We start from the raw sequence: 21,036 nt of genomic DNA on the forward strand, positions 1-21,036 counted from the left end.
GACTGACACAAAATGATGGCCGCTGTGCGGGCGCAGGTGGTGGAGGTGGGAGGAGAACGAGAGGACGGCGCACGGGCACCGCCTCTGACTCTTCAGCCTTCTGCTCTCTGACCCAGCTCGTACAGAGTTCAGAATTAGCCTGTCCTTCAAGTTGAACATCACTTGCAAATGCCTTGAACTAATTCCGACGGGGTGTGCCCGTCATCCTCAAGACATTGCTTTTCTCTCTACCGGTCAGTTTTGAACAAAACTGGAGTGCATTTTCCTAGAAAGGAGAAAGTGGGCCCAGGGAACCATCCCAAGGAGGCTGGGAGACAAAGAGACCTGGTCCTGATCCCAATTCTGCCACTTATCTTTCTTTCAACTCTTTATTATTATTATTATTATTGTAAGATACAACCTAAAATTCTTTTTAAGTGTACAATTCAGGGCAATCACACTGTTGTGCAGTCATTACATTGTGCATCTCCAGAACATTTTCGACATCCCAAACTAAAAACTCTGTACCCATTAAACAATAACTCCCCATTCTCCCCTCCCTCCAGCCCCTAGCAACCACCATTCTACTTTCTGTCTCTATGAATTTGACTACTCTCAGTACCACATATAAATGGAATCATACAATACTTATGTGTCTGGCTACTTAGTATTTTTAAGGTTCATCTTGTGTAGCATGTGTCAAAAATGTAATTCCTTTTCAAGGCTGAATAATAACCCATTGAATGGATATACCACATTTTGTTTATCCATTCATGTATCAGTGGACATTTGAGTTGTTTCCACCTTTTGGCTATTGTGACTAATGGTGCTGTGAACAGGGGTGGGATACTTGTACAGTATCTGTTCACAAGTACCAGCTTTCAGTTCTTTGGGGTACATGCTTAGAAGTGGAATTGCTGGATCATATGGTAATTCTATGTTTAATTTTTTGCAGAACCATCATACTGTTTATCCACAATGGCTGCACCACTTTATATCCCACCAGCAATGCACAAGGGTTCCAATTTCCCCACATTCTCACCAACACTTGTTTTCTTTTTCTTTCTTTCTTTTTTTATAATAACCCACCTAATAGGTGTGACGTGGAATTGCATTGTGGTTTTGATTTGTATTTCCCTAGTGATTAGTGATACTGAGCATCTTTTCAGGTGCTTACTGACCATTTGATACCTTCTTCAGAGAAAAGTCTATTCAAGTCCTTTGCCCATGTTTGAATTGGGTTTTTTTTTTTTTACTGTTGTTGAGTTGTAGAGGTTCCCTTCAGCTCTGCCACTTTTAACTATGTGTCCTTGAGTGAGTTACATAACCCCCCATTGTACCTCAGTTTTCTCAACTGTAAAAAGCAAACTTTTTTTTAACCTATTAATTCCTACTTCCTAGAGCTGTTGTGAGGATTAAGTAAGGTAGCAAGTGGAAAAAAACCATTAGTGTGTCTAGAAGATAAAAACAATAACAGCTAACATTTACTGAGCACTCACTATGTGCCAGGCATTGGGCAAAGCTCTTTACATGTATTAACTCATTTAATTCTCATTACACCCCAGTGGCGATCTGGGTACCAATACTGCCCGCACATAGGAGGTGAATCATAACAGGGCCTTCCTTCCTCCCTTGTCTGGCTGTCACCCAACATGTTCAGGAGGTGGCTGCTCGGCCTGGGGCAAGGCAGCATGTGATCTTACTGCTTCCACACCTTATTAGCAGAACCCCCTACACACCAGATCTGCTGAGCTGCCCTGTTACTGAGATCAACCTGCATGGCCACTGGGTCTGGCCCAGTGAAAGGTCTCTAATACCTGCCCAGCAGGCCTCCAGCGCTCTCTAAACCAAGGGACTTCGCACAGTCACCCTCATATCCCATCTTGAATCTGGAAACCACATCCTTCTACCCTGGGTGGTCCAGCCTTGCCCTGGCCCTTGTCAAGCCTAATGCCATTTAATCATCCTGCCAAGTTTACTGCCTTGGGAAAATCCTGGATTCCGATTTCCCCCCATCTAATGACTAGAAGAGGAAGCTGGATTTCCAGATGCCCACAGCTGGCTCCAAGCATCAGGCTGGCTCCAGTGATCTCCGTGGGAGCCGGTCTGCCAGCCTGGCCTGGCCTGGCCTGCCAGCACTCCAGACACCTGGAAAAAGGCTGAGGAGCGTTGCTATGCTCTGCCTTTCCCACCAGCATGAGAATGAAAATAGCAGCGATTTAGAATTAATTCTGCAGATGAACACTTTTCATCTTCCCAAATTTGGCAATCATGCTTTTTCCCCTCCACCCTTGTCGCACGCCTTTTCTTCCACTTGAACAGAGAAGTTGAAGAAGGTTTTTGGATCTCACCCTTATGCAGGGAAAGTGGGGATTAGATAGAGGCCAGGTTCCTCAGCCAGGTGCCTAAGGCCCTTTTGCATCTGGCTCTTAGCAATCTCTGCAACCTCAGTTCCCACCACATGCCCCTTGAATGGCCACACACTTTCATGTCTCCCAATCTTTCCAGACGCCGTTTCCTCCACCTGAAGTGTCTCCTGCTCCTGGATTGCCTGGCGAGCTCCTATTTGTCCTTCAAAACCCAGCTCAAGTATCATCTTTTTTTTTTTTTTCAAGTATCATCTTATGGGACAAATTTTCCGTGATCCCCCTCCTTCCCAGACAAATTTAATCCATCCCCACCTTCTGCTACTTTTGTGCTGGGATATTTTCTTGTGATTCTATCACACTGTGTGCATAAGGGACTTAAATGTAGCCTAGTACCTGGCACATAATAAATACTCAACAGACGTTAGCTTATTTATCTTTTCTATGAAGCTGGAAATGGCTTGAGGATAAGTATCACAGCCTGATTTCTGAACATGAAGAAAATAGAAGCCTCTTTCATTTCATGCTGCAGTGTGGCCGGCTTTCAGCTTTGGCCAAAAGCACTAAGTGATATCTTTGACCTTCTCAAGCCAAAGTGTTGGGAAGGTACCTCTTAAATAAACATAAATCACCCACATCAGTTATCAACCCAGGCCCAGTAGTCTCTTATTCACACCCACAGCTCCCTGCACTTCTCACGCAGGTACTTACTTGTATCATGGCTGTTCCCTGCTAGAAAGTAAGCTCCCGATGGCAGGGACTCGCTTTCATTGCTACACGCCCAGAGCCTGGCACTAGGCGGCGCTCCGTAAATAGTTGTGGGATGGATGCTGGTTGAGTTACTGAGTGTAACCCTACTCTGGCAGATTTGGGGGAGCACCTCGATTTGGGCAGGTCAGGGTCCTCTGCCGTACAAGGGTTTCTAGAGGGGCCTTCCCTGCTCTCAGGAGAACACCTAAACACCTCTTTGGCACCATAGCTGAGAAATGTGGGAGAAGGGCCCAGGGCAGTGCTGTTTATTTCTGCAGTGTAGGGCTTGGGTTTTGGAAAATGTAGGTCTTCGCTTGAATCCCAGTTCTAAGACCTTAGCCCATCACTTCACCTTGCTGGACCTTGATTCCTCTCATCTGTATGAAGGGGATTATAGTAGTTCTAATGTTCCAGCAAAGTTGTGAGGTGGAAAGGCCTAGCTCAGTACTGGACACATAGGAGATCATCAATAAAAGAGTATCCTCTTCCCTCTCCCTTTAACTCTTCTTATCTCTCAAATAGCTGAAGCTCTTTGGGGAGGGGAGAGTCCACATGGCTCCGTTAGAACTGCACACACACAGAACCCTAACTCATGGACCAGAAAGGCACGGCAGTTAAGAGCTCAGGCACGGGAACCAGGTTGCCTGGGATCAAATCTCAGCTCATTAGCTGTGTGATCTTGGGCAAGACATTTAACCTCTCTGTACCTCACTCTCTTTATCTATAATAGAGTAATGATGAGATAGCATCGGTCTCACAGACTTTAATAATAAAGGAGTGAAACAATACCTCGTACACGGGAAGCTCTCATGACACCAAAACACAAGCCAGCTCCTGTATTTAGAGTGAAGGTAATATGTGTGTAGATTTGATTTGTTCATCTCATGGCTGCCCATGATTGGATCTGCTGCTGTGACTTGGGGTTTGTGAGGATTTGAATCTCTGGGCTGCCATTCCTGGCTGACCTTCCCCCCAGTTCCTGGCCTGGAAGTGAGGGGAACCTGGCTGCAGAGTGGTCCAGTGGCCCAAGTAGTGGGTAGAACCCTGGCACTGGAGTCAGCCTGCAGCCTGAGTTTGAATCTCGCACCTTTGCCACTTCCTGGCTAGGCCCCTTTTCCTCTCCATCCCAGTTTCCTGCTAAGAACCACAGTGTCTATCTCACAGGCTGGATTCGAGGATTACAGGAGATAACGTATGCAAAGCACCCAGGATGGGGCCAGGCTGCGTGGTGAATAGTGAGTCCCTTCTCTCCCTCTTGCTGGCACTCCGCCCCTCCCGGCTCTGGCACTGCCTACCAAGTTCAAAAGCGGCTGCTGCAGCTGTCGTTTCTGAAAATACATTCCCTGGCTGCTTTGGCCTTTTCATCCAAGTCTTCCCCGAAGCCTTAAAAATTCCCAAATCAAGGGTTTAAAAAGACAAAAAGCCCAAGCTGACCTATCCACACCACTCATTGTCAGATGTCCGGGAGGATCTTGATCTGCCAGTCACTGAGCTTGACATTCAACTCCCCCAGTCAATTTCACTCACATCTGACAAGATCAATGAGAAAAATAGGCAGCAATGATCAAAAGGGCCGACAAAGGCTCTTGGGGAACTCTCCCAGCAGGATTTCTCGCCACACAAAAGTGCATGCAGGGGGTGCTCCATAAAAGCTCCTCCGCTCACAGGCAGCCCTCATGCCCAGAGACACCAAAAGACGGTTCCCATGACAACGCTGCTGCAAATGTTATATATAAATGTGTGTGTGTACACAGCCACACAGGGATGCACAGAAATAAACTCTTGGCACAATTTTTTCCTGTTCTAAATACGAAATAACCTGCAAGATTGATTGCTGGAAGAGAGGACAAAGAAGGTTTAGAACAAACATGCTTCCAACAGACTAGCTCTCAGTGATGGACACCTGTTTTGATGTCGGTCTGTTTTGTTTCCTGCACCTGGAATATAGTAGATACTCAATAAATAATTGTTGAATGAATGAATAAATGATGGATAGATGGAAGAAAGGAAGGAAGCAGGGAGAGGTAGGAGGGAGAGAAATAGAAACAGCCTGGAGTGTCAGGGCTGGAATGGCTCCTACTGAGAATCCACTCTGATCTAACCCTCTGTTCTTCTGTTGGAGAAACTGAGGCTCAGAAAAAGGAAGGAATCTTGCCAAAAGCCACAAAAAGAATTACTAGTAAAGCCCCAGTCCTGGATATTAAGTAAGCACTTAATGAATGTGAGTCACATTTCCACCTGAATAATAAACATATATTGAGCAATTATTATGTGCCAGCCACTGTGCTAAGTACTTACAGACATTATCTCATAATTTGCAACCGTGCAAGGGATGTGTCGGGATTCCCACTTAACAGAGATGGAAACTGGGGCTTTGACAGGTGAAATCACTTGACCAAGGTTATTTAGCTAGTTTGTGGTTGGAATGGGGATTAAGCCCAGGTGGCTCAAACACCAGGCTCTGAACCCCTACATTTCTCTCTGAAATGAGGGCTGGGGACCTGGGCCAAATGAGGGGGCAGAAGGGAAAACAGGGGCAAGTTGCCCAAGTTGGGGAGCTGTGGGGAAGGATTGAACTCACATTTTCAGGCTCCCAGTCCAGGATTCCTTCAGTTTATTCACTGCTTTCTAACAAAGGAACTGGAGGCTGCCTCCTGTGGGCCCCAGAGTCAGCCATCTAACTGGGCGAGGGGAGGGGACGCCCTCGGGCTGCCTTTGAATCCCAGGACTCAGCCTGAGGAGGTGGATCAGGGCTGATCCCGAGTCTCTTTAGTGTTTTTGCGCCCTCTGGTGGTCATATCTTAAAACTAGCAAGAATCAGCTCGCTTGCACTTCCTAGCAAACTCTCTAGAACCAGGTTTTTGTCTTGGTGCTCTGGAAGGAAAAGGAAATGGTACACAAGGTCCAAGTGCAGACTCCCTGCTGCCTTAGATGTGTCATGCCCCCTTTTTCTCTGCTTCCTGACTGGTCTCCTTGCTTCGACTCCAACTCTTCTCCAATCTATTCTCTGCACAGCTGGCAGAACCGCTTTTAAAAACCCAAAGCTGGGGCTTCCCTGGTGGCGCAGTGGTTGAGAATCTGCCTGCCAGTGCAGGGGACACGGGTTCGAGCCCTGGTCTGGGAGGATCCCACATGCCGCGGAGCGACTGGGCCCGTGAGCCACAATTGCTGAGCCTGCGGGTCTGGGGTCTGTGCTCCGCAACAAGAGAGGCCGCGATGGTAAGAGGCCCGCGCACCGCAATGAAGAGTGGCCCCCACTTGCCGCAACTGGAGAAAGCCCTCGCACAGAAACGAAGATCCAACACAGCCATAAATAAATAAATAAATAAATGAATTAATTAATTAAAAAAAAAAACAAAAAAAACCCAAAGCTGATCGTGTCACTCCCCTGCTTATACTCTCCAATAGCTTCCCATTGATCTTAAGATAAAGCCCAATCCTGAGGATGAGGCCAATGGCCATTCCCTCCCCCGCCCCCTCCGATCTCCAGCCTCACTGGCCTTCTTCCAGGTGCTTGAGTCTTCCTAATTCAGTCTTTACACCTGCTGTTCCCTTTGCCTGGCACACTCTTCCCCGCCATTCCCCCCCCCTTTTTTTTGACCACACCACACGGCTTTCGGGATCTTAGTTCCCCGACCAGGGATCAAACCTGGGCCCCGGCAGTGAAAGCAAGGAGTCCTAACCACTGGACCACCAGGGAATTCCCACTCTTCCCTGCCCTTTATCTAGCAAATTCCTGCTTGTTCTTCAAGCCTCAGCTCAAAGGTTACTTCCTCAGAGATACACTTTAATATTTCCCAGCGCTTTCTTTTTCTTTTTTAAATTTTCTTTGTTTTATTATTATTATATTTTTGGCTGTGTCAGGTCTTAGTCGTGGCAGGCGGGGTCTTCGTTGAGGCACACGGGATCTTTCGTTGCAGTGCGGGCTCTTCGTTTTGGCACACAGACTTCTCTCTAGTTGTGGCGTGCAGGTTTTTCTCTCTCTAGTTGTGTCGCCGGGGTTCCAGAGCACGTGGGCTCTGTAGTTTGCAGCACGCGGGCTCTCTAGTTGAGGCGCGTGAGCTCAGTAGTTGAGGCGCGCGGGCTTAGTTGCCCTGTGGCATGTGGGATCTTAGTTCCCCAACCAGGGATCGAACCCCCGTCCCCTGCATTGGAAGGAGGATTCTTTACCACTGGACCACCAGGAAAGTCCCTCCCCAGCACTTTCAAGTTTAGAGAGCTCTTTACAATGGAGATTTCTTGTCCAGTGACTGCTTCTCTTGATAGCTAACAACAAGAACCCTATCTCATTCAATGCTGTATTTCCAGCACCTAGCACAATGCCTAGCACATAGTAGGTTCTAAGTATTTGTTGAATGGATGAATGAATTAATAAAACAAAACAAACAAAAAAAACCCCTTGATATTTATTAAGTACTTTATGCCAGGCACTATTCTAAACTCTTGACAAGTATTAATTAATCGAATTACCACAAATCTCAAAACCCATATAACAGATGAGGCAGCTGAGCCTCAAAGTGGTTATTCAACTTGCCCCAGATGACGTAGGGATTTACTGTGGGAGCAAGAATTTAAATCCAGACAGCCTGAACTGGAGCTTACCTTTCGGTTTGCATCCTCTCTTCCCACCAGTATCCTCACCACACCCACCACCCACACCCTCCTCACGCTCCGTCCTGGTCTCACAGCACTTCTCAGCCTTCTCTGCCTCCAAGCCTTTGCACAGCTAAGGAAGCAGAGACCCCAGGATCAATCATCCTGTCTATGTGCTTGTTACTCTCCACTTAAAAGCCCTTTCATAACCATTACCTCATATGAACTCTATGTGAGGTGGGCCTTCTCAGCCCCATTTTATAGGTGCAGAAACAGACTCAGAAAAGTTCAATGATTTCCTCCGAATATACAATAAGTATGCATTGTGCATTTACTAAGTGCCAAGCATGTAAGGGATTCAGGAAAATTTGTAACAAGTTGCTACAGGCCATCTATGGACCCCCAGAAATCTCAGACACAACATGAGTTTGTACCCTCTTGCAGGTTTCTCTCCACAGACCTCCATCAGGCCTGCAGGAGGGAAGTGGCTGCAGCTGCAGGGAAGGTGGGAAGTCTCAACCTCACCAGGACCCTTCCCCTCTGTAGAATGAAGCTGCTGGGGACAGGCAGCAAACCCTCCCCTGCAGGGCACATATGACGACCTATTATAGCTGAGGAAAGTGGGAGGGGCAGGACACCATCTTGTACCAAGATCCTATGCCAAATACCATTACAAGGCTCCTATCACTGGGGAGGGGCAGGAAACTCTCCCATATGAATCTGCCAAAGGTAACAAGGCAGAGTTTTGCTGCCACGGGGAGGAGGAGCAGGATCACTGAGGAAGCCCCACCCCCAAGCCCAGGGATTCAGTTTGCCAGAGACTGAGGCTGGACCAGGATAAGATACACACCCTACCCCCCTCCACCAGGCTAGCAAGCACCAAGTAACAAGCAACAGCAACCCAACCAAGGGATGGAAAGTTGAGGGGTGGAGCAGGAGCATTGATTAAAAACCCTCCAGCCAACCAGTCCCCATCCTGTTTGAGATGATGCTAGACGAACTGGAAGCCAGTAGTGCAATGAAGGTAACCATAGCAACAACAAAGTCCAAACCAGCTCCTGACTACACTGACTTAAGCTCTTACACTAATTGTCTAGCAGAAGATACATGCCCATTTCCAGGAATTAATACCATTTAATTTAGTCTCTACCATTCTACACACAATGTCAGGAATTTGGTCAAAAATTATAAAACACTAAAAAGCAAGAAAACCACTGTCAAGAGACAAAGAGTCAACCACACCAGACTCAGAAATGATGCAGTTGTTGAAACTATTAGACAGGGACTTTTAAACAATCATGATTTATATGTTAGAAACACTAGTAGAAAAGAGGGACCACATGCATAAACAGATGGGGAATTTCTGCAGAGGTGGAAGTTATGGGTCAAATAGAAAATCTAGAAATAAAAAACAACCATGGTAGCAGAAATGAAGAATACCTTCTATGGACTCATCACCAGACTCAACAAAACTGAGGAAAGAATTGGTAAACTTGAAGATAGTTCAATAGAAATTATCCAAACTGAAACACAAAGAGAAAAGAAGTGAAAAAACAAAGAAAGAGAACAGAGCATCCAAGAGCTGTGGAACAAAATCAAATTATCTAATATATGTGTAACTGGAATCCCAGAAGGAAGAAAGAGAGAGAATGGGCAGGAGAAACACTTGAAGAGATAGTGGACGACACTTTTCCAAAAATGATGAAAGACATCAAACCATAGATGTAAAAATCACAGAGAACACCAAGTGGGATAAATAATGCCCCCACCAATAAGAACACAAAAGAAAAAACACTTAGAAACATCATAGTCAAATTGCTGAAAACCAAAGATAAAGAGAAAATCCTGAAGGCAGACAGAGGGAAAAAAAGATACGTTAATACACACAAAGGAACAAAGATAAGAATTACAGGGATTCCCTGGTGGCGCAGTGGTTGAGAGTCTGCCTGCCAATGCAGGGGACACAGGTTCGAGCCCTGGTCTGGGAGGATCCCACATGCCGCGAAGCAACTAGGCCCGTGAGCCACAATTACTGAGCCTGTGCGTCTGAAGCCTGTTCTCTGCAACAAGAGAGGCTGCGATAGTGAGAGGCCCGTGCACCACGATGAAGAGTGGTCCCCGCTCGCCGCAACTGGAGAGAGCCCTCGCACAGAAACGAAGACCCAACAGCCATAAATAAATAAATAAATAAATAAATAAATAAGAAAAAGAAACGAAAAAAAAAATAGAATGTTGTTTCCTAAATACAGAAAGATTATTTAAAAAAAAAAAAAAGAATTACAGCAGACGTCTTATCAGAAACTACGTTGGAGGACAGAGGGAGCAAAAAGTGCTCACTGAACTGAAAAGGTATCTTGAGATTGAAAAATGAGGGAAGCAGCTTCATGTAATCAATGGATCAGTTTGTTAAAGGATAACTTGCAGGGCAGGCAGCGACCCATAAGCACTCACAGCTGCACTGCACACCACCAAGGGGCCATTGGGGCAATTTTATAGTTAACCTAGGGTACGGGGCTACGTGCTTGGAAACACAGAATGCATTCCTAAGTCAAGATTTATGAATAGGTAGCTAGTCTTCTGGGAGCTGGGAATACGTCAGCAAACGTCTTCATCATTGTTTGGGAACTAACAGACCATAGAGGCCACCTGGACCTAACGATCATTAAACATTATCTATTAACTACAAAGCCCTTGATGACAGAGAGGAGAGTTACTACCCAGTACAGCCCAAGGTAGTGTCAGTGGAAGGACAGGAGGAACTGAATGGGCCCAAGATGGAGTCAGTGATGCTAACAGCCACACAAACTATACAAACAGAAGACAATGAACTGACATCTTTAAAGTGCTGAAGAAACATCAATCCAGAATTCTATTTGCAGCAAGAATATCTTTCAAAGATGAAGGTGCTAGTGACATGAATCCATACATGGCATAAAATTGCATACAGCTACACACACACACACACACACACACACACACAGATAAATGAGTGCATATAAAAGCTGGTGAAATGTAAATAAGGTGTTAATAAGTCTGATTAACAGACTTGTATTAATGTCATTTTCTTGAATTGACAATGTTAGGTTTTTTTTTTTTTTTTAAATTCTGAGGATTTTTTTAAAATTATTTATTTATTTATTTATGGCTGTTGGGTCTTCGTTTCTGTGCGAGGGCTTTCTCTAGTTGCGGCGAGCGGGGGCCACTCTTCATCGCGGTGCGCGGGCCCCTCACCATCGCTGCCTCTCCTGTTGCGGAGCACAGGCTCCAGACGCGCAGGCTCAGTAACTGTGGCTCACGGGCCCAGTCGCTCCGCGGCATGCGGGATCTTCCCAGACCAGGGCTCGAACCCGTGTCCCCTGCATTGGCAGGCAGACTCTCAACCACTGCGCCACCAGGGAAGCCCGACAATGTTAGGTTTTGATGTTGTACAATAGTTATGTAAGATGTTAACACTGAGGAAATCTAGGTGAAGGGTACACAGGACTCTCTATGCTATTTTTTTGCAACTTCCTATGAGTCTATAATTATTTCAAAATAAAAAGCTTTTTTTTTTCTTTTTTAATGAAAGCACAACTATTCTGTATCCTGATTGTGGTGGTTAGAGAATCCTACACTTACCTCAAAACTCACAGAACTGTATGCAAAAAAGTCAGTTTTACTGTATATAATTTTTAAAACATGAGGTGAGGTAAAGACTTCCTCAGATGAACAAAAGCTGAGAGATCTCATCACCAGCAGACCTATACTATAAGAAATCATAAAGGAGTTCTTCATGTGGAAGACTGTGATACCAGAATAGACATTTGAACCTACACAAAGAGATGAAGATCTCCAGAAATGGTTAAAATAAAAGTAAATATAAAAGGCATGTTTAGACTCTGTTAATCAACTTGAAAGATAATTGACTATCTAAAGCAAAAATAATAGCGATGTGGATTTATAGCATATACAAAAATAAAATAGATGACAATAATATACAAAAGATGCTAGGGAGGAATTGTGAGTATACTGTTGTAAGTTTCTTTCCCTATATGTGAAGTAGCATAATGTTATTTGAAATCAGATGGAGATTAATTAAAGATGTATGTTCTAACCCCCAAGGCAAGGATTGGCAAACTGTGTCTATGGGCCAAATCCACCCCTCTGCTGTTTTTGTACAACTTGCAAGCTAAGAATTTTTTTTTTTTTGGCCACACTGTGTGGCACGTGGGATCTTAGTTCCCCGACCAGGGATCGAACCCGCCCGGACTGCGGCAGTGAAAGCGCTGAATCCTAACCACTGGACCACCAGGGAATTCCCTGCTGCCAAAAGGGACCTGTGGCTGTTTACCAGAGTGACTGTGCACTGGGGAAAAGGAAATAATCAGATTTTCCAGGGATTACTGGATGCTAGCTCTGAACTGATCCAAAACACCACTGTAGTCCATTGGTCAGAGTAGGGGCTTATGGAGGTGAGGAGATCAATGGAGTTTTAGCTCAGGTCCAACTCATAGTTTGCCCAGTGGTGGCTGAAATCCAACCTGGGGCTGTTTCTGCAGTTCTGGAATGCATAATTGGAATAGACATACTCAGCTACTGGAAGAATCCCCACATTGTTTCCTGACCTGTGGAGTGAGGGCTACTATGGTAGGAAAGGCCAAATGGAAGCTACTAGCACCATCTGTATCTGCAAAATTAGTAAACCAAGAGCAATTCCACTTTCCCAGAGGGACTGTAGGCATTACTGCTACCATGAAGGACTTGAAAAGTGCTGGAATAGTGATTCCCACCACATCTTCATTCAACTTGCCCGTTTGTCCTGTGCAGAAAATAGGTGGATCTTGGAGAGTGACAGTGGATTATCATAAACTTATTCAGATGCTGACTCCATTGCCGCTGCTGTTCCAGATATGGTCTCATTGCTTGAGACCCCCCCTGTGTTTTAGTCCAGTCAGGCTGCTATAACAAAAATACCACAGCCTGGGTAGCTTAAACAACAAACACCTATTTCTCATAGTTATGGAGGCTGGAAAGTCCAAGATCAAGCAGATTCAGCATCTGGCGAGAGCCCACTTCCTTGTTCGTGGATGGGTCATCTTCTTGCTGTGTCCTCAGATGGGTCTCTCTCTCTCTCTCTCTCTCTTTTTTTTTTTTTTTGGCCACGCTGCACGGCATGTGGGATCTTACTTCCCCGACCAGGGATCGAACCTGTGCCTCCTGCAGTGGAAGTGCGGAGTCCTAACCACTGGACTGCCAGTGAATTCCCACATGGGTCTCTTATTATTTTTCAAATGTTTTTTTTTTAATGTTTATTTATTTATTTATTTGACTGCACCAGGTCTTAGTTGCAGTAGGTTCTAGTTCCCTGAAACTAGCAGGGATCTAGTTCCCTGACCAGGGATCAAACCCAGGCCCCCTGAGTTGGGAGCACACAGTCTTAGCCACTGGACCCCCAGGGAAGTCCCATAGGTCTCTTTAATAAGGGCATTAATCCCATTCATGAGGGCTCCACAATCATGACCTCAAGTACCCTCTTCCTAATACCATCACACTAGGGGTTAGAATTTCAACATATGAATTTGAGAGGGACACAAGCATTCAGCCCATAACATCCTGGAACCTAGTGTGCAACTATCAATCAGCCTGGCAAATGCTTTTCTTTCAATACATCTTAGTAAAGACCTCAAGAAGTGGTATTCTTTCAGCTGGACAGGCAAGCAATATACCTGATCATCCCTCCTCAGGTGTGTATCAACTCTCCAGCCCTATGTCATAATTTAGTCCCCAGGAGCCTTGATTGCCTTTTCCTTCCACAAGACATCATGCGGGTCCATTATGGATATTGTACTGATTGGACTTGGTGAGCAGAAAGTAACAAATACTCTAGGGACTTCCCTGGTGGTCCAGTGGTTAAGAATCTGCCTTCCTGGGCTTCCCTGGTGGCGCAGTGGTTGAGAATCTGCCTGCCAATGCAGGGGACACGGGTTCGAGCCCTGGTCTGGGAAGATCCCACATGCCACGGAGCAACTGGGCCCGTGAGCCACAACTACTGAGCCTGCGCGTCTGGAGCCTGTGCTCTGCAACAAGAGAGGCCGCGATGGTGAGAGGCCTGCGCACCGCGATGAAGAGTGGTCCCCACTTGCCGCAACTAGAGAAAGCCTTCGCACAGAAACGAAGACTCAACACAGTCATAAATAAATAAATAAATAAATAAAAGAACATGAATTTCTTTAAAAAAAAAAAAAAAGCAAACTGGGCTATTCATTTAAAAAAAAAAAAAAGAATCTGCCTTCCAATGCAGGGGACGCGGGTTCGATCCCTGGTCAGGGAACTAAGATCCCACATGCCATGGGGCAACTAAGCCCCCAGGCCGCAACTACTGAACCTGCATGCCACAACTAGAGAGCCCTCGCGCTCTGGAGCCCACACACCACAACTAGAGAGAAGCCCACGCGCCACAACAAAGAGCCCGTGCCACAACTAAGACCCGCCACAGCTATAAATAAATAAATAAATAAATAAATAAATAAATAAATAAAAGAAAGTAGCAAATACTCTAGACATTGATAAGACAATTGTGTGTCAGAGGGTAGGAAATAAACCCCACAAAAATTCAGCAGTCTCCCACCTTAGTGACATCTCCAGGGGTCCAGTGGTGTGGGACATGTCAAGATATGTCTTCTGGGGTAAAGGACAAATTGCTGCTTTTGTCACCTCCTACGACCAAAAGAGAGGCACAATGTCTAGTGAGTCTTTTTGGATTTTGGAGGCAACATATTCCTCAGTTAGGTGTGCTACGAGGGCCCACTTACCAATTAACCTTCAAAGCTGCTAGTTTGAGTAGCACCAGAACAACAGAAGGCTCTGCAACAGGTCCAGGCTGCTGTGTAAGCTGCTCCGCCACTTGGGCTACACGATCCAGCAGATCCAACGGCACTTGGAGTGTCACTGGCAGTTGGAGATGTTTGGAGCCTTTGGCAGGTTCCCACAGGTAAATCATAGAACAGACCCTTAGGATTTTGTGGGTGACTACTCTTTTTGGGAAACAGCTTTTGGCTTGCTACTGGCCACTTGACCATAGGCTACCCCATTACCATGTGATATGAGCTGCCCTTCATGAACTAGGTACTGTCTGACCTACCAAGCCATAAGAGTGGGCAGTACCACAGTGCTCATTATGAAATGCAGGTGGTATCATCAAGGCTGTACTTGAAGAGGCCCAGAAGGCACAAGTAAATTTCATGAGGAAGTGGTCCAAATGCTCATGACTCCTATTCCCACTACATTACCTTCTCTCTCCCATCCCACACTTACGGCCTCCTGCAGAGTTCCTGGCAACCAGCTGACTGAGGAAGAGAAAACTCAGGCTTGGTTTACACATGGTTCTGCACCAAGTAAACATCTACAGCACTACAGCCTCTTTCTAGGACATCCCTGAAGGACAGTGATGAAGGGGAATCCTTCCAGTGGGCAGAATTTCAAGCAGTGCACCTGATTATTCATCTTGCTTAGAAGATGAAATGGCCAGAGGTATGAGTCTATATTGATTCATAGGCTATGCTCAGTGGTTAGCTGGGTCATAAGGGACTCGGAAAGAACACGATGGGAAAATTGATGGCAAGGAGGTCCCTGAACACAGTCTTTCTGCCAAATTTACCATCCGTGGACTTATAGTATTGCTTCTGATCAAGGAACTCACTTCACAGCAAACGAAATCTGGCAATTGACCTGTGCTCATGGAATTCACTAGTTTTATCATGTTCCCCATTATCCTGGAGCAGCTGGCTTTATAGAATGGTGTACTGGCCTTTTTTTTTTCTTTTTAATAAATTTATTTATTTATTTTTGGCTGTGTCGGGTCTTCGTTGCTGCACGCAGGCTTTCTCTAGTTGCAGCAAGCGGGGGCTACTCTTCGTTGTGGTGCGAGGGCTTCTCACTGCGGTGGCTTCTCTTGTTGTGGATTACGGGCCCTAGGCGCGTGGGCTTCAGTAGTTGTTGCGCATGGGCTTAGCTGCTCTGCGGTATGTGGGATCTTCTTGGACCAGGGCTTGAAGCTGTGTCCCCTGTATTGGCAGGCGAATTCTTAACCATTGCGCCACCAGGGAAGTCCCTGTACTGGCCTTTTGAAGACTCAATTACAGGGCCATCTAGGTGGCAATACCTTGCAGGGCTGCAGCAATGTCCTCTATGCTGTATATGCTCTAAATCAGCGTCCAATGGATGGTGCTGTTTTTCTCGTAGCCAGGATTCACAGGGCCAGGAATCAAAGGGTGGAAATAAGAGTGGGTCCTCTCCCTATTATGCCTAGTGATCTACTAGCAACATTTTTGCTCCCTGTCCCCTGTGACCTTAGGATCTGCTGATCTAGAGGTCTTAGTTCTAAAGGGAGGAATGAATGATTCCACTACGCAATATGGCAATGAGTATATTGAATTGCCACCCAGCCACTTTGGGGTCCTCATGCCTCAGAATTAACAGGCAAATAAGGAGGTTTCTATAGTGGCTGGGGCAGTTGATCCTGACTACCAAGGGCAAGTTGGATTGCTACTCTACAATGGTAACACGGAAGAGTATGTCTGGAATACAGGAGCTGCCTTATGGCATCTCTACCATGTCCTGTGAATAAAGCCAAAGAAAAACTACAACAACCCAACATAAGCAGGACTGTTAATGGCTCAGACCTTTCAAGAATGAAGGTTTGGGTCACTCCATCAGGCAAAGAGTCATGACCAACTAAGAGGCTTGTTGAGGGCAAAGGAAATATGGAATGAGTAATGGAAGAAGGGAGTTATAATGACCAGCTCTGACCACATTGCAGAAACGAGGATTCAAATAGTTATGAATATCTCTTCCTTATTTTGTTATGAATATGTTTGCATGTATATTATCCAAATATTTTTGTTTTCTTCCCACTCCTATTCTCTTATCATCTAATATAAGATCTATCAATAAGAGTTAAGCTTATTTTCAGAATTTAGGTTACAGAATATCAAAGGAGAAAAGTGAACATCACCCAAAGACTCAGCATCCTCTTTTTGAGAAGGGTTGGTGTGTTTTGGTTGTAGGCAGGATAGTTATATCATGTTTAGGTGGAAGTATGATTTCATTATTGTCTTTATTTGAAAACTAAGTGTGATTTAAATGAGCTAAAGAGGGGGAAATTAAAACTGTTCCGTGACCTTAAAAAAATTTTTTGTCAAAACATTAACAACTCCTTTTAGCCTCAGTCTAGTCTTCCAACTAGATAAGATTTATTAAGCTACCATTCATACATGGAAAACAGTATGGAGGTTCCTCAAAAAACTAAAAACAGAGTTGCCATATGATCCAGCAATCCCACTCCTGGCATATATCCAGAGGAAACTATGATTCTATAAGAGTGCTTGCTTCAGCAGCACATATACTAAAATTGGAACGATACAGAGAAGATTAGCATGGCCCCTGCGCAGTGCTTTGTGACCACCTAGAGGGGTGGTATAGAGAGGGTGGGAGGGAGTGCAAGAGGGAGGAGATAGGGGGATATATGTATATGTATAGCTGATTCACTTTGTTATAAAGCAGAAACTAACACACCATTGTAAAGCAATTATACTCCAGTAAAGATGTTAAAAAAAAAAAGATACATGTACCGCTATGTTCATAGCAGCACTATTCACAATAGCCAAGACATGGATGCAACCTAAATGTCCATCGACAGATGAATGGATAAAGAAGATGTGGTACATGTATACAATGGAATATTACTCAGCCATAAAAAAGAATGAAATAATGCCACTTGCAGCAACATGGATGGACTTAGAGATTATCATACTAAGTGAAGTAAGTAAGAAAGAGAAAGACAAATACCATATGAGATCACTTACATGTGGAATCTAAAATACAACACAAATAAACATCTACAAAACAGAAACAGACTCACAGACATAGAGAACAGACTTGTAGTTGCCAAGGGGGAGGAGTGGTGGGGGAGGGATGGATTGGGAGTTTGGGATTAGCGGATGCAAACTATTATACATAGAATGGATAAACAACAAGGTCCTACTGTATAGCACAGGGAACTATATTCAATATCCTGTGATAAACCATAATGGAAAAGAGTAGGAAAAAGAATATATATGTATAACTGAATCACTTTATTGTACAGCAGAAATTAATACAACATTGTAAATCAAATACACTTCAATAAAATTGAAAAAAAAAGATACCATTTATAGAAGTACTTTCATTTCCTAACAGCATCCAAACTAAAGCCCCACTTCATTAAACCCTCCTCAAGATCACCTACCACAAGACCAAATTCTATAATAAGTATTTTCCAACACCCACTTACTGAGATACCCTATGATTCCCATAGTGTGCGTGCTCTCTGATGCAACAAGCAATAATCCCAATTTGTCCAACCACCAGTGTGTTCCTGGGGGTCTTTGCCTAAAGGGCACTGACACTTGTTTATTCTAAGCATCTTATTTTCTGTTGTTGCTACTGTAAATGAGTTTTCCTCATCCATCATATCTTCTAATTGGTAAGTATTTGTGTGTATGAATGCTATTTATTGTTACATGTTAATTTTATAACCTGCTTCTTTGATGAATTCTTTTATTAAGTTAATTTTATCATTTATTCTCTAGGGTTTTTCAGGTACACAATCATGTCATCTGCAAGTAGAGATCATTTTATTTTTGCTTTTCCGATTCCTGGCTAATTACATTGGCTAATCCATCTGGAACCAGGGTAAATAGTGGGGGAGATACTGGGAGACTGTCTTTTCCTGACCATATATTCCATATTTGGGCTACTGTAAATAATGCCACAATGAACATTGGAGTGCATATATCTTTTCAAATTAGAGTTTTTGTTGTCTTCTAAAAAATACCCAGAAGTGGAATTACTGGATCATATGGTAGTTCAATTTTTTTTTTTTTTAAGATTTATTTATTTATTTATTGGCTGTGTTGCGTCTTGTTGCTGTGCGCGGGCTTTCTCTCGTTGCGGTGAGCAGGGGCTACTCCTCGTTGCGGTGTGCGGGCTTCTCATTGCGGTGGCTTCTCTTGTTGTGGAGCACGGGCTCTAGGCTTGCGGGCTTCAGTAGCTGCAGCACGTAGGTTTCAGTAGTTGTGGCTTGTGGGCTCTAGAGCACAGGCTCAGTAGTTGTGGTGCACGGGCTTAGTTGCTCTGCGGCATGTGGGATCTTCCCAGACCAGGGCTCGAACCTGTGTCCCCTGCATTGTCAGGCAGATTCTTAACCACTGCACCACCAGGGAAGCCCTCAATTTTTAATTTTTTGAGGAACCTCCATACGGTTCCATAGGCTGTACCAATTTACATTCCCACCAACAGTGCACAAGGGCTCTCTTTCCTCCACATCCTTGCCAAGACTTGTTATTTATTGTCTTTTTGATAATAGCCATTCTGACAGGTGCGAGGTCGTATCTCATTGTGGTTTTAATTTGCATTTCCCAGATGATTAATGATGTGGAGCATCTTTTCATGTGTCTGTTAGCCTGTATATCTTTTTTGGAAAAATGTCTATTCAGATTTTCTGCCCATTTTTTTTAATTGGGTTTTTTTTTGATGTTGAGATGTATGAATTCCTTGTATACTTGGATATTAACCCCTTACCAGATATATCTTCCCCCATTTGCAAATAGCTTCCGCTATTCAATTGGCTGCCTTTCCATTTGTTGATAGTTCCCTTCGCTGGGCAGATGTTTTTCTGTAGTTTTGCTATTTGTCGAATCCGAATGAGATCCCTGCTGGGTAGAGTAATCTTGGTTGTAGGTTTTTCCCTTTCATCACTTTAAATGTGTCCTGCCACTCCCTTCTGGCTTGCAGAGTTTCTGCTGAAAGATCAGCTGTTAATCTTATGGGGATTCCCTTGTATGTTATTTGTTGTTTTGTAGTTTTGCTATTTGAAGGACAGTTGGGTTCAATGTAACATCCTTGGATTGCTTCCGTAAGTTTCTTGAGAATGCTGCTCCACTATTGCTTTGCTTTGCATCTTATTTATTTGTTATTGCGTCAAAATATATATAAATATGTATAACATTTATCACTTTAACCATTCATAAGTGTACAATTCAGTGGCATTAAATACATTTACAATGTTGTGTAACCACCACCACTATCTATACCTAAAACTTTTTCATCATCTCCAGCAAAAACTCTGTACCTATTGAACTATAACTTCCCCTTCCCTCTCTCCCTCCAGCCTCTGGTAATCTCTATTCTATTTTCTGTCTCTATGAATTTGTTTATTCTAGGTACCTCATATAATGTATGTTATTTTTTAAAAAGTCTGCCTAAGTTATTTCATATTTTTGCCTGGAGGCCCTGCTTTCTATCTTTAAAGTCCAATAGCTTTACAAGGATCTATCTTAGAGTTGATTGCTCAATGTCAATTTACATAGTACCCAGTGAACCCTTTTGATGTGTAGATGCAGGTCTTTTATTTCTAGAAAGTCTTCCTGGATTATAGTTTTAAATGTTAGCTCTTTGCCTGTCTTTCATTTCCATCATTTTCTCTCTGACTGTTTTAACTTTATCTAATTTTCGTTCTCTTGGTTGTCTTCCTGCTTTTCTTCAATGTCCTTTAGTAAGTTTTCATTTGAATCTATTGTCCCTTGGACACCTTTTAGTTTAATCTTCATTTATGATATGATTTTGTTATTTTCTTCTCCAAGATCAATATCAATTCTCATTTCATTTCTTCCTCTTTTTTTGGCCTATTTCTGCTGTCAGTTTTTGTATTCCTGATTTGAGGTATTTTTCCGTATCCCTAAAGGCTTATTTGAGGATATTTAATTCAGTTTGGAGTGTCATGTTAGTTTTCTTCTGCTGAGATGCTCTGATTTGCATTTATTTTCTCTTTTTTTTTTTAACAGTAGTTTTGAATGTATGTGATCTGCCTTTTTACAGTCCTAGTCATTCATGGACAGGACTTCTTATTCAAGCTTGCCCTCTGCTGTACGTCCTGCAGTCCCTGTTCAACATCCTTTATAAACAGTGTGGAGGAGGAGGTGGTGGTGTGGTGGGGGAATTGGCTTTTCTTAGGTCTCACTTTTTTTAATTCAAGTATAATTGACTTACACTATCATATTAGCTTTCTTGTTTGTTTTTTAGGATTCTTACTTTTCCCTTCTTAATCCCTTCTTTCCTTCACTATCACATCTACAAGGGAACCAGCCCTACTCTATATATCTGCTTCTCTCCAAGAAGCAGTGCTTCTACAAAGCTACCCTTTCTATTCTTTCCAGATTCCTCCTGGTTGCTGGTGCTGCTGGTGGCTATTATGCCCCAACTGTGTTCAGTGTTTTGGCATTTGGTGTTGGACATCCTGAGAGTGATTTTGTCTGTGGGTCACCTAAGACTG

The 21,036-nt window shown here is 44.0% G+C and overlaps 1 pseudogene; it reads left to right on the forward strand.

Moving 5' to 3' along the window:
* Positions 1–17,046: 17,046 nt before the first annotated feature.
* Positions 17,047–17,115, forward strand: LOC114236829 (U6 spliceosomal RNA; annotated as a pseudogene).
* The last annotated feature ends 3,921 nt before the right edge of the window (positions 17,116–21,036 follow it).

This window comes from Balaenoptera acutorostrata, chromosome 1 (assembly GCF_949987535.1).
Source record: "Balaenoptera acutorostrata chromosome 1, mBalAcu1.1, whole genome shotgun sequence".
In the NCBI taxonomy this organism is placed as follows: Eukaryota; Metazoa; Chordata; class Mammalia; order Artiodactyla; family Balaenopteridae; genus Balaenoptera; species Balaenoptera acutorostrata.